We start from the raw sequence: 13,506 nt of genomic DNA on the forward strand, positions 1-13,506 counted from the left end.
TCCTTGTTCTCTAGGTAGAAGGTTGTTTTTTTTAGTAGCATCCATATTAGCAGGAAGATGAAGAAGAACTGAAGAAACACAGGTTTTTGTGTCACATTGGAAGATTATATCTGCGATAAGAATGCATTACATCTTAATGTAGCTGATCCAACTGTAAGCATTTGTTTCTGCCTACAATAGGCAAGGTAAAGATCATTTGCCGCCAAAATTCCTTGACCATGCATGAACAGTAAAACCGAAAGAAAGAGGAAGAGTGGATAAGACTATCTCACTAGCTCCCTCCAGAATGTTAAAAAACATAATTCTGGATGGTGGGGGACTCCTTCACAGTGTCTGGGGAAGTCCCTGTAAGTACCACACACATGGCCGATCTGGTGTTCGGCATGCCGGATTAGCCTCGGGTTATGTATCTGTCTAGATTTGTCCCCAATTTGTTTGTACCAGGCATATTTTTACATCCAGGCAACCAGGTCCAGATTTTATTCAATCCAAATGGCTCAGTTCAATTTGGAGTCAGACTAAATCAGTTGCTGCTTGTTTTCTAATCTATTAATATCATTGAAGCATATGAGCTAAGTCTGTCAAATGTTTGTTAAAATATTGTAATAAAATAGAGTTGTTAACAACAGTAGAAGAAGAAGAATACATTAGCTATATAAGTTAGAGAGCCTGGAAGTATCAATGAATCAATTGATTTGAGCATCAGTCCGTCTCCCCTTAAGTGACAATAGTCTTCATGGTATCAAGGAGAATGTGTAACACCCAAATTGTAAGAAGCATTTGAAAGATCTCTATTATTCAAAGCAGTTTTTCTTCTTTTAATCATTTCAATGGATGTAGTTAAATACTTGTCCTAATTTAACATGATTTAATAGCTCAGTACTGGGCTGTCCTCCAAGTTGTGCTTTCTTATGGCTCCTAATAGAAATGGGAGATGTGGAAGATTGTCTTTCTTCTTACTTCTTACTTTATTTTCTTTCTTTTTATTAATATTTTTTTCAAGGACTCTCAACCTATTTGTAATTTTCTCTGCTTCCTATGATATTTTCCTTTGGGAAACTAAGATATTACTTGTAAAATAATTTATTTCTATTGTAAATATGGGACCCAATCAGTGCAGACGAGTCTTGATTTACATTGAGTTCTTGGAACCACAGTATTAACAATGAGACTGGGATTATTATTTCTCCACAGGGTTTATTATTTCCTGTACAGAAAATTTTGTTTTCCTGTATGGCAATGTTGTTTTCTATACAAAATTAAATGTGTATTCTGTGCAGAATATATCCTAAACTGCAAATGTTCTCATCAGTCCAGGGTTTTTCTCATCAGTGTTTTCTTATATTCCAAAACAGGTTTCTCAATAATTCTTTGTTTTGAAAATTATTTTTTCTAACTCTATTGCTTTACTCTGACCTCTTAGCAAATTGTGAATCATTTCAGGTCTATTAGTGGACGGCTGGTGACTTCCATATCAGTGGCACAAAGAAACAACTCTGGGTTTAAGTCCAAATTTTAAAGCAGGGATGGCAAAAAAATCATCCAAAGGACTGCATGTGACTCACCCAGAATCTCCAGACCAATATTTTTAGACAAAAAAGGACAGATTCATATTCCTGGAAACCTTTAGCTGAAACAATTTATAAATACCCATTTGGGGGGAAACCATACACAGACTTCAGGCCACTTTAGGGTGTTTTGTTTTATTTTTCAATAATTAATCCAGGCCCCAGAAGGCTCCAGGACAATAAAGTGTCTTCCAGCCTTTCCTTTGCCTGATCCTGTTTTAAAGGAACTAACCAAGTGCTGATTCCCTTGAAATTATAGGGTTTAGTACCTTGGATAGTTCATTTAACATTCATACTAAAACTTAGAACATGTTCACTGTCCCATTGTTGTGGAAACCACCATCCACCAAAAGCTTGTCATCCTCACTACCAGCTGACTAAATAGTATATTAAGTAAGGTGCTCTACTAACACAATAGATTCAATCTGTTTTTTAAAAAGAGATAACAACAAAGCTTGGGGACAGTTAGACATGACAGGTCAGGCTAGTAGCACAGAAACTGTTGCCTCCCCATCATGATTTTGAAAAATTATACTTCCTATCAAATAATAATAAAAAGCCACATTACTGCCAGTATGGCCTTTTTCATATCAATATTTATAGTATAGGGAATTTCTTTTTCAGAGTCCAAATAGGAAAATGAATGGTTAAACTTTTCCTTCCCTAAAATTATGATATTCATCCAGATTGGTTTGTGTATACTTTTTAAATGTTGAAAAATGCAATGTTTTTAACTTTATGAATAACCACGCCATCAGGCAGCTGTTTATTTGACTAAGCTATCCTATAGGAACATTACAGTTCTTATCTGATTATTTGTTGTTTCTGTTATTGGGAAACACATGCTCCAAGGCTAGGAATGGGGAGTTCTGCATGAGATTATACAACCAGTGTTTTCAAATTAAGATCTGTGGCAGTGCGGGAGGCTTTATGTTGGAAAGCAGCAATCTTTCTCTGAAGTAGATAAGCTACAGAAGAAATTACAAGTAACGTAGTGAAGCAGGAGTGACATCTGGAAGACATTGTGCTGGCAAGGGAATGACAAGCCCTGTGGTAAAAGTGTTAAGAAGGATAGACGTGCCTTCATGATAGTTGTGTCCTAATTCATACTTGTCCACTCTATTTGTTAACTGAAAAGAATGAAATAAGCTAATAGAAAGAGTCAAGAGAATGATTACCATACTCAGCACATTGTTTCTTATTTCCCTTTTAGTTCTCATCCTGTCTTTTCCTCACACTGGAACCTAAGATGATGCACAACATGACTGAAATAAGATATAGGTTAATGACATATGCAGTACTCTTAAAATAGAATCAGTTTTTAAAATTTATGTTTATTAAGACAATTTTTCCATACTGTAATATAGAAAGATAGAAAAACATAAAACTGAAAGTTGAAAAGAAATTTCAAACAACAACACAAAAAGAAATATAAATAGGGAGAACAAGTAAGATAAAAACTTCCAACTTTCCTACTGATGGTTATATATGATATGATGTCTTATTTCCTCTATTACAAAATATCTCATACTTATACTTCTGTTATTTATTTACTCCCAATGATCTTCAGAGACTGCAGATTTGAAAAGAGAAAATAACCAGTTTTAGGTTGAAAAATATAGTAGGTTCAAAGCAGTATTACAAATGCCACATCTATTTTAAGTAATGTATCTAAAATACACATTAGAACTCCCCCTTTTTACCAACAGAGCATTGCTGGGAAACTGAATATGAAGGTCTTTGCCAGCAGACAGAAACACAAGAAAAAGGCAAGTAGCAAATCATTCTTTGGAAGAAAGTTTCACAGCATGGAAGGAGCAACCAAGAAAGCTGTCTCTCAAAGACATTCTCACCAAATGTAGTGAGGATGAGAGACTGAAAGACCAAAGAAAGACTCTCCCCTGGAACTCAAATCTTGGCAGGATACTACCTTTCGCATTATGTAGGGATTTGTAGAACTTAACCAATAGCCAGTGAAGCAGTTGTAACAAGGGCATTATATGTTCCCAGTAACCAGGCCTGCAGCATTTTGGTCGAGCAGCAGTTTTGAGAACACACGTCAAAGTGTGTTACAATAATCCAAATGGGATGTAACTCAAACATACATCAGTGTGGCCAAATCAGACTCCTCAGGGAACCAGTGTTGCTGGCATATCAGTCTTAATTGTGTCTTAGCCACTGCTGAAAACTGGGAATTCAGTCTCAGAGGTAAATCCAGGACTGCACTCCAAGCTGTTAAACTGTTTTTAGGAGGAGTGCAACCCATCCAGCCAAGGATGAATCCCTATTCCCTTGTCTGCTTTTGGAATGATGAGTCATTAGGAAAGCTGGGGATTGACACCAAAACAACAAACCCTTATGTGGTATGTGCCTACATACTGCTTCCTGATGATATATTTATTATTTTTAGCCTTCCTTCCTTTCTCTCTCTCTCTTTCTCCAAGAAGATTAGGTTAGCAGATGTGGCATTTGCATTTTATCTGCACAACAACCACGTGAGGTAGATTGTTGGAGAAACCATGTCTGTCCTAAATGAGCTCCCTGGCTGAGTGAGGATTCAAATATCGTGTCCCTGATTTTGATCCAACATTGCACTACAAGAATCACTACACCAGACTTCATTCTTAGCGAGACTGATGGTTTCCAGACTGTCTTTTCTAGAATGCAAGGATTAATTTTCTCAGGGCCATGTGTTTCTCCTCCTCCTCATTCCTATTCAAACAATCAGTTAACTAAGAAATCAAGCAAAGAAAGCTGTCTCCAACTTTAGTTATCTTGATATCACTGGCATTATCCGCCCTTCCGAATGAATAGTAGTCCACGTCTTAACTTTTCTCTCTTTCCACCAGATGCCTTACTCTGCATTAGAAGCAAACTTGACCCCCATACTAATAAAAGGAGACTTGGCCAGCAGCCAGGCTGCATGAGGCAACCTGCCTACTGAGCAGTAATTTGCTTTCTTTGTGCTCCATGCCCTGATCCTTGCATAGGCCATTTCACTAGAGATGCCAACATTTTTTTTCTTGCCACACTCAGACAAATGAGTTGCTATGGGATAGAGAAGCAGAACCATACAGAGAGAGGTGAGATACACTGCTGGAGGATATCTACCCTTTGTGCTATCTATTCTTCTGCTCACTGTGCTTCCTGACAGCATTCTCAAGCTGGAGTCCAACTTCACCATTGCTATGTCTTCCAAAGTTTCTGGGGGAGGGCAGGGGGAGAAAGACCTACCAACATATTCATTTTCAAACATTACACAAAATGGCTAAAAATGTCAAAGTAAGACATTGTGGTAAGTTGTGTTTTGTTGAGTACATCCTGCTATGATACATCTGTTTATAACTGGCTTGTTGTGTCTGGAATGTATCATTTTTTTTTTTTTGTTTAAGGCATGCATACTATGCATTCTAGTGACCCCCCTTTTCATTAAATTTCTTAGTCATTTCTTTGCTTTTGATAGCCCCTTCATTCTACATTTGTTATTTCCCAAGGTCCCAAGTTTATACCACTCTAAGCATCATGCACCAGGTTGTAAACAAACTGGAATTCAATCAATTATAAGCAATGTTGACTGGAATGAGAATCTTAGTGTTTTAAAAGTTAGATCATTTCTTAAAATGTTAGAAACAGATCAATCAGGCTAGAAGGTACATTTATTCCATGTGACAAAAGCACTGTGGTTAACACTGTAATTAGAGTCAGGGTTGTAGTTCGAATTAGTTAGGGTTGTAGTCAGAATTCTAGTGCATCCCTGCACATCTGTTGATAACAACAGCATGTGACTTCCGCTTTGATGTATCATGGTTCAACCAAAACAAGCATGGGTTTTTTTTGTTGCCTCACTATGTCATGGTTGGAACAAAAAAGTTTTCAGGTGGCAAAAATAAACAGATTTTTGGAACATTGTTCATTCTATATGTTTTTTCTTTGTAAAACAAAATATTCATGCCAGCCACTGAATTCTGGAGAAATATTATGTGTGAATTCTGCAAAAATGTATGTCTCTGCGAGAACGAAAAATGCTCCATCCTGATGAAATAGAGTTAAACAAATGTGTGTGCTGACTAACTACTGAAACAAGCAACACTAGGATTAATTCTGCATTTGCAAGATTTTATCAGGATACCTTGCTGAAAGAGACAGTTGGTACCAAAGAGCACAGAGTTATAGCAGTCAGGCTCTGAAACCCACTATTAAACTTGACAGTATGTGCTATTACTTGGTGACACTTTCAGTATGTGTGCGCACATGTAGAGGGATAGTGATATATGGATAGATGTGTGAGTAGATGGATAGATAGATCTAAATTCATAACAAGTATTTCTGCTTAATCATACAGGTAAGGCAAGATTTTTTCACAGTTCGTCTTTATACATATGCACACACACACACACACACACACACACATACACATACATCTTGTTCTCATCAGGGTTGGGAATGTTTCCACAAAATAAAACAAATTAGGTTAGAAAATATATGTGGAGTAGGTAAGGAAGATGTGACAAACAGAAAATATAATTGGGGAGAGTGGGACAGCAAAATGCTGAAGCTGAAGTTATCACATACAGGTGTATCCTAATTTAAAGTGAACATCTTTATGTTTTGTTCATTAGAGTCAGCATTGCTTGCTGTCTGACAAGCACAAAACATTGATCTATGGTTGCTGATTAATGATTTCCAACAGCCACATGGGTCCTGTTAACTCAAAGGAATCATATTCAAAATAGTCCCAGGGTTGCCAAAACCCGAAGTTGTCCTTACCTCTTCTCAAATAGTTGTCCATGAGACATTTCCATGTATTAATACCCAACATCATTCTCATATGTTTACAAAACTACTAATTCTTTATTTTCTCTCTTTCTGTGCATATGGAACTTTGGGCTCTGTAGAAATTGCTTGTGTCTTGCTGAAGAATAGAGTGATTTGCTTTAAGCGGAAAAGCTTAGTGATGGGTGAGAATGTCAATTGGTTCACTTTGGGATGAGACCTTTTGGGAAGTGGCCATTATAGAGATGTCATAAAGAATGTACAGGCAGTCCCCAAGTTACAAACTAGATAGGTTCTGTAAGTTTGTTCTTAAGTTGAATTTGTATGTAAGTCAAAACAGATACATTTTAAGTGTAACCAGAATACTCTCTCTCTTTCTCTCTCCCTCTGATTTGGATAGCGTAGGGGAGGGTTAAGACCCTTGTGATGTTAGTTTTGCCATCTGTGCCTGTTCAGAAGTTTTCACCTCACTTTCTGTCCCTGTGATAATAGGACCAACTGAAATGTACAGATCTGCAGGGGGCTTTTAGTACTTATTTTTTAACAAATTGACTTTGAAATCCTGTCTGTGTTTGTTAAGTAATACATAAAACATATAAAAGCATAAACTCAACAACAATTGATAACCAATAGCCAGGTGCAATGGGTGTGTTCAAAAATTAGAGACAAGACAATAAATTTTACATGTGAAATATATTGCAAGGTCACTAATAAGATAGACCAGTAATAAAGTGCAGTGGCTGGGTATAGCTGGAGGTAAAAGGGCTCTGTCAAATTGTGCCAAATTAGTCAAAAGCATATTGAAATAATCAGGTTTTCAGGTCTTTCCGGAATGTGGCCAAGGTAGGGGCTAATTTAATTTCTCTCTGGAGGGAGTCCCAGAGCTGGGGGGGGCACCACTGAGAAGGCCCTCTCCCTCGTCCCCACTAACCATGTTTGAGACGGCGGCAGGAGTGAGAGAAGGGCCTCCTCAGGAGATCTTAAAGTTTGCACAGGTCCACATAGTAGAAAATGCGGTCGCAAAGATAGGCTGGACCGGAACCATCCAGCTACCATCCAGGATTGCTACCCCTTCAGATATTCAGATATTTAACACCAGTGTGATAAGTACAGCATAGTTGAGATTTTAAAAACTGAATGTAGCTGAGATTATAGAAAGTTGAATGTCGGGAGAAAGTGGTCAGATTCATCAATTTCTATAATAAAGTGAACTGCTTCATTTTATCAGAGATGTTCAGTATAACCCCCAAGACAGTAAATAATGACTGTATTACATGGAGGAGTCATGATAAGCCATTGCTATATATGAGCATTTGCTGCAAAGTTTACAGAAGGTTATAATACACAGACACCTCTGAGGCAGCTGTGATGTCCACACATCCTGGAATTCTTTCTGTCCAGTGCTAGTTTCCAGGAATCCCCTTCAGTGATATCTGTCAAGGAATTGACCTGGAAAACTACATCCAACTATGCTGGACGACCTAATTGAAGATCTCTGTTGGGCCAGATATCAGATTATATATCCTATTCTCTACAAGAAATTTCAGGTCATGTTTGCTCACTAATTTAGACAGTAAGGTGAGACCAGCTCTTGATGTCTGCAAACACATATATCTTGTTATTTTTCTTTTCATAGCCCCACCAGTTTTGCCCTACTTCACCCTAGTTCATCCACTGAGTGCATAGAACCAATCTGACATGAGCCAACACAAGCCAATGCGGCACTCAGCTAAAGGTGGATATGCATCCTATAAAAAGTACAGTGGATTATGAACTATCTTCCTAACTGTTATGAAAAGCATTGTTTCCTAAAAGTGGGTGTACATAGGCTTTCAGAATTTTTATACCTAATAAAGAAGCATAAAAAACTGCAGTTGAGAAATTCACCCTAAGAGGGAGAGTTTACGCTCTTTCTCTCTCTCTCTCTCTCTCTCTCTCTCTCTCTCTCACACACACACACACACACACACACACACACACACACACACACAGAGTTACTTGATTTATGTATCCATATTGTTCTGAATGGGAACTTATATTTTACTGAATTTCCCATTGCTCCTTATGTGTTCTAATATTTTTTTTATATCACACAAGGATTTATTTTAGTTTTAGTTTTAGACACAAACTAGGCTAACGGGCATATTTCTTCCATGTGACAAAAGTACATTTAGATGAATCCATCTACTTCTTATAATTATTTCATGGCAGCACATGATGTCCAATGGTTCCCAGCATGACTCATTTAGAATATTTAGTACCACAGTGTTGACATTCTGCCAGGCACTTGCTGATAGCTGTATGTAAGGGGTTTTGTTGCTGAATCTGATTTGCCTCAAAGCAGGTCACAAATCTCAGTCACAGTTCAGTAGATCATCGAGATTTTATTGTTTGAGTTAGGCTTGCTTTTCTGGCTTTCTTCCAAAGCCACAAGCTCAGAGCGTGGGTTCAGAGAGAAACATGAAGGGAAGGTCTGAGAAGACAACCTGCTGCTAATATGTAATTCCTAACTTAGTTCAGTTTTAACATTGTCCCCTGTGAATGACAGCAATTTAAATGGTTATAAAATTCATATCCTTGTTTAGAAGAACAAAGATTTACTGTCAGTTCTGGAGTTTGATGTGTTTCTTATTCCTGTCATATTCTTAATTAAGAGATGCAACTGACATGGATTGTACTAAATATGGCATGGGTTGTACTAAATAAATAGCAGGGAGCTGCAGATGAGAAGACTCTCAGTGTTAAGTGAAAATGACAAATCATTGGAACACCTGGTAAAAGAGAAACTGTTTGTGGCATCATTGTCCAAAGCCAGGTAGAGAAGAACAGGATATTTTACAGTATCTTGTACACAAAAAATATTTCTGGAAGAAACACCATTCTTTATCCTTTATCCTTATTTCTGAGTATGGCATATGTCCAATAATGTAGATGATAACCAGTTCTTTTTATTCCAGTAAACACTGTGGAAGAAGGTTCATGTGTCCTATATTTAGTCAATGTGCACATGGGAGTTGCAGCCAATTTGGCTTCTGCTGACATTGTTTGTCTCTGTTTGGCTTACTATATAGATCAGCCTATGCTTTTTTTTTATTCCAAGCACAGCAGTGGCTTGCAGAAGCAAAGCCCATGCATTTGAGAGTGCACAGGAATTTGGCCCTAAAGGCCACTGGTATGACTCATTCTCCCCAACTGGCCTTCGTTATTCAGAAGGAAATTGCTCTCACAATAACCCATTCTTAGATGAAACCAGCAAAACAGCAGTCAACGCCATTGAGGTTGACTGTTTTTTCAACCTGCTTGGTGAACCCTGTGGTTACCTGAAGAATGGCAATTGTGATAAAAAAGGGAGGTAATAATTAAAAAAAACTTTGTGCTTTCTTTTAAATTTGTTGCTATGTCAGGACTCAGTTGTGAATATGAGCCTGGAAAAATCTGAACAGATGGTCACATTGAGAAATGTCTTCTGTTGTATCATCCGGTACAAGATAATAATAAGCTGATTTCTAAACAAAATCAAGACATGACTTACTAATTCACCCACCTACAATCCTTATTTCTAACAGTGCCATCCACGTTCATGTGGAATGTGTTTATAAGCAAATAGGGCCAGTTTTATCATTCAACAGAATGAGGCAAGTAGATGCTAGGAGAAGCACTAGAAACCCATTCCTACTGAGTCCCCTGGTCATAAAACCTGTGTTGGATAAAACTGCTATTATCAAATAGTCTATCTTGCGCACACGAACACACATAAATACACACCAAAATAACCAACTATCCCCAGAGTCAGTGGAGTTTGGTTCTTGCTATGAAGTGTGAGGCACCATCCATTTCTTCATCTCAAAGACCAGAATATTTTAGATTGACATCTAAACAAGTATAAGATATTTATCACACTCACAAAATTCAGCATTTTAGGACACGTCCTGTTTATTTGGGGGCACAGAGCCACACAGTGTCCAATGAAGCCAGCAGAGACCCCACAGAAGTGCGATGCTTCCCTTATGTGATGAGGTGTCACCAAGAGGAAGCTACATTCAGGGTGACAGATTCGCCCCGCTGGCCCTTTCTTTCCTCCATGAAGCCAGACATCTTCAAGAGCTTTGATAAAGAGCATAGACAGGATAAATCTGTGTAATCATAGAGAACACAGCTGGCAAGTCAAATCAAATAGTTTTTAGTTTATTTATTTATTTATTTACAGTATTTATATTCCACCCTTCTCACCCTGAAGGGGACTCAGGGCGGATCACATTACACATATAAGGCAAACATTCAATGCCTTAACATAGAACAAAGACAAGACAAACATGGGGCTCCAAGCTGGCCTCGAACTCATGACCTCTCGGTCAGAGTGATTTGTTACAACTGGCTGCAGCTGGTTGCTCAACAGCCTGAGCCACAGCCTGGCCCAATACAGTAACTAGTTTGCAGTTACTGTATTGGTTTGTGATAATGCCATATGTGAACACTGAACCCAAGGGTATTTTGTTAGCTGGCATCTCCTGTGTTTCCTTTTTAAAAAACAATTTTCCATAGTACCCCTACCTATATGCCACAATGCAAATGGGAAAAGGAAACGGTGGCAAGAAAGGAAGGATAACAGAGGGCAGGACCAATTTGAAGGAGTCCACAACTTTCAGGAGTCTGAATTTTATGTGGAAGGAATTTGGGGCACTGCAATATATACATCCTATTCTGAGTCTCTTCATTCCAGATTTCATATAATAAAACATATTGGACTGAATCTGGATTTAGTCATAGTTCCAGCAAACCAACTGAAGTAAGATTAATTGTTTTCAATGTGCTGGCTCCAAGTATGATAAAAGCCTCAAACCAGTGGATACAACAATACCAGCAATACATTTATAAGAAAACATAACTTTAAAGCACAAGCTACAAGGATGTATTATCAAGATATTTTAAAAATACAGTTTTCTTTTAAATTAAACCCATGCCAAATAAATGACAAGGCCCAATGCAAAGTGTTAACATCTCTGGTCATCCTCCCTCTATAAGATTAGTTTCATAGCAGCTGTACCACCAGGCACAAGGCTGAGAAAAAGGTAGGATAAATCTTGCTTTTTCAAGAGGATAGAGAAAGAACATGAGTAACATGCACACATACCTTATATACAATAGCATATTATTTAGACCAGTCAGTCTCACTTTTGGTTTGCCAGATGTTTTTGATTGCAGCTCCCAGTTTTTCTTACCATTGCTCAGGGGCTTCTGGGAACTGACATTCAAAATATCTGGAGAACCCAAAGATGAACACTACTGTTTTATCCAAAATGAGTTCTCAAAAAGTACCTGTAAAAACAGAATTTGTTTTGTCAGATTGCAGCTGCTATTCAGTTTATAATATCTATGCTAGTTTAAAAGTGCCTTTATAGTGTGCACGATGGCTGTTTCTGAAAACATGCTTGCTTTTTAAATAGCCAGACTGCAAAATGTGATAGCTAGAAGAGCATATACTCTGTTATTTTAGGATAGCTAGTTAATCTCTTCCACATTCTGGTATCTTCCTAGTGTGCTATGTTGTTCTTGGAAAATTGCCTTTAGAATCATTATTAATTGCGTCATGTAAATAGCACATTTTGTGATTTGATTCCTGAAATATTTTAGAGGTGAAATCCTATTTTATTTCTTTATATTTTTGTTCCAGAATTTAGCTCGCACTTCTTTCTTTGATTTTAAAGTTTGTAAGGTCCTTATTTCATGTGGCCACTGCCAAACTAATTTGTTATTACATTTCCAAATGTAATTTTAACCCACCCACCCCCCACTTACCTCCCACCCCACTTTTGCTACATATGAGCCATTAGCTGACATGTTTATTTTCTGGAGTCTGGACCAGCTTTTAAAATTTGTTTTGCCTCCTTCAATTTATAAATGTGATAATCAATTATTTAGGGATTGTTTCCCAAGTGAGTCCTAAGCAGAAGAGTTGATAGCCCTCACACAGGCCATTCAAAGAGACAGGCGTCTCTGAAGCAGCTGACACTAGTGAGCCCAGCTAGTTTCCAACTCTCTCTCGAGCACTAGGATTCTGTGGGCCAGCCAGCAATTACGTTTCCTGCATCACTCAACAAAGAAAAGGGATGTGTTGTGCAAATCTATGTACTCGCCTTCGCTGAGTTTGCATTGTTTTGCCCATTGCATATTCAGCCTCAGGGTAGCACTGAAAGAAAAAGCTGGCCATCAGAGAGAAATACCATGGAACAACAGCAATATAATTGCATTCAGTCAACATCAGCTCAGCATCAGTAATTAGACAGGGGCCCAATAAGAAAGTTGGTATCAAGTCTGCCCATGAAACCATGAATTGTGTCCATGTTCTACCACTGTAGAACTGAGATGCAAATTCTTCCATGTGAAATTAACTTTATACAAGGAAGTCACTTTTCCGTTGAACATGAGCATGGGATTCATGGCGTTAACATGGTACTTGTATTAATAATGTCCTCTTTCGCCTCCTTCTTGAACTTTCAGCTAAAGAATTTTCTTATTTTGCTGGTGACATGCTGTCTTTTCGAATCTAATTAAAACTTTCTTTTTGGTCCTTAGGTGGAAAGAGAACTCTGCAGAGATGAGCTCTTAATTAATGCACAGGGTCCTTGCGAGTCCCACCTCTCAACAGCAGTGATTGACACCCAAGGATACATAAATTACACTAATTGAGCTTTGCAACTATGCAGTCTTTTCACAACCAACTCATCAGAGAAGGTAAGTGAGCAGACCAGCACAAAAATGTTACGTCTGTATGCCTGTGTGTTCTCCCTTAGGGGAAAAATCTTTCCAGATTACTAAGCATATGTTAGCATAGGAGACAGATTTTTCTCTTCACTTCTAAGAAGTAGTCTTTGCATTTTCTTTAAATCTGTTAGCATTTTAATACAGCCATTTCCTAAGCATGCTTGGTGTGAATGCCAGCAGCAAAAGGATTACAAATCAATAACTTTATGCAAATAATCACTCAGTTGCATTGGGTGATTTTCAGTTTTCTTGGATTACAGTAGGCACATTTCAACTTTGGAAGCGGAGTTACAAACCAGCCTGACCACAGATAATCTCTCCTCAGTTTATGCTAAATGCAGGGATGTAGCTGGGGGGGGGGGTGTTAGGGGTTCACCCCCCCCCCCAATTTTTCAGGTTAAAA

General features: G+C 38.1%; 1 protein-coding gene across 23 annotated transcripts in view; it reads left to right on the forward strand.

Moving 5' to 3' along the window:
- Positions 1–13,506, forward strand: part of tenm3 (teneurin transmembrane protein 3) — a 1,793,546-nt gene that overhangs the window by 901,560 nt on the left and 878,480 nt on the right. For all 23 annotated transcript variants that reach the window (XM_062982692.1, XM_062982693.1, XM_062982691.1 and 20 more), the window contains one exon: positions 12,915–13,073. The gene's annotated coding sequence lies outside the window, so the exon portion shown is untranslated. The remainder of the gene's footprint in view (positions 1–12,914; positions 13,074–13,506) is intronic.

Source organism: Anolis carolinensis, chromosome 5, assembly GCF_035594765.1.
Source record: "Anolis carolinensis isolate JA03-04 chromosome 5, rAnoCar3.1.pri, whole genome shotgun sequence".
NCBI lineage: Eukaryota > Metazoa > Chordata > Lepidosauria > Squamata > Dactyloidae > Anolis > Anolis carolinensis.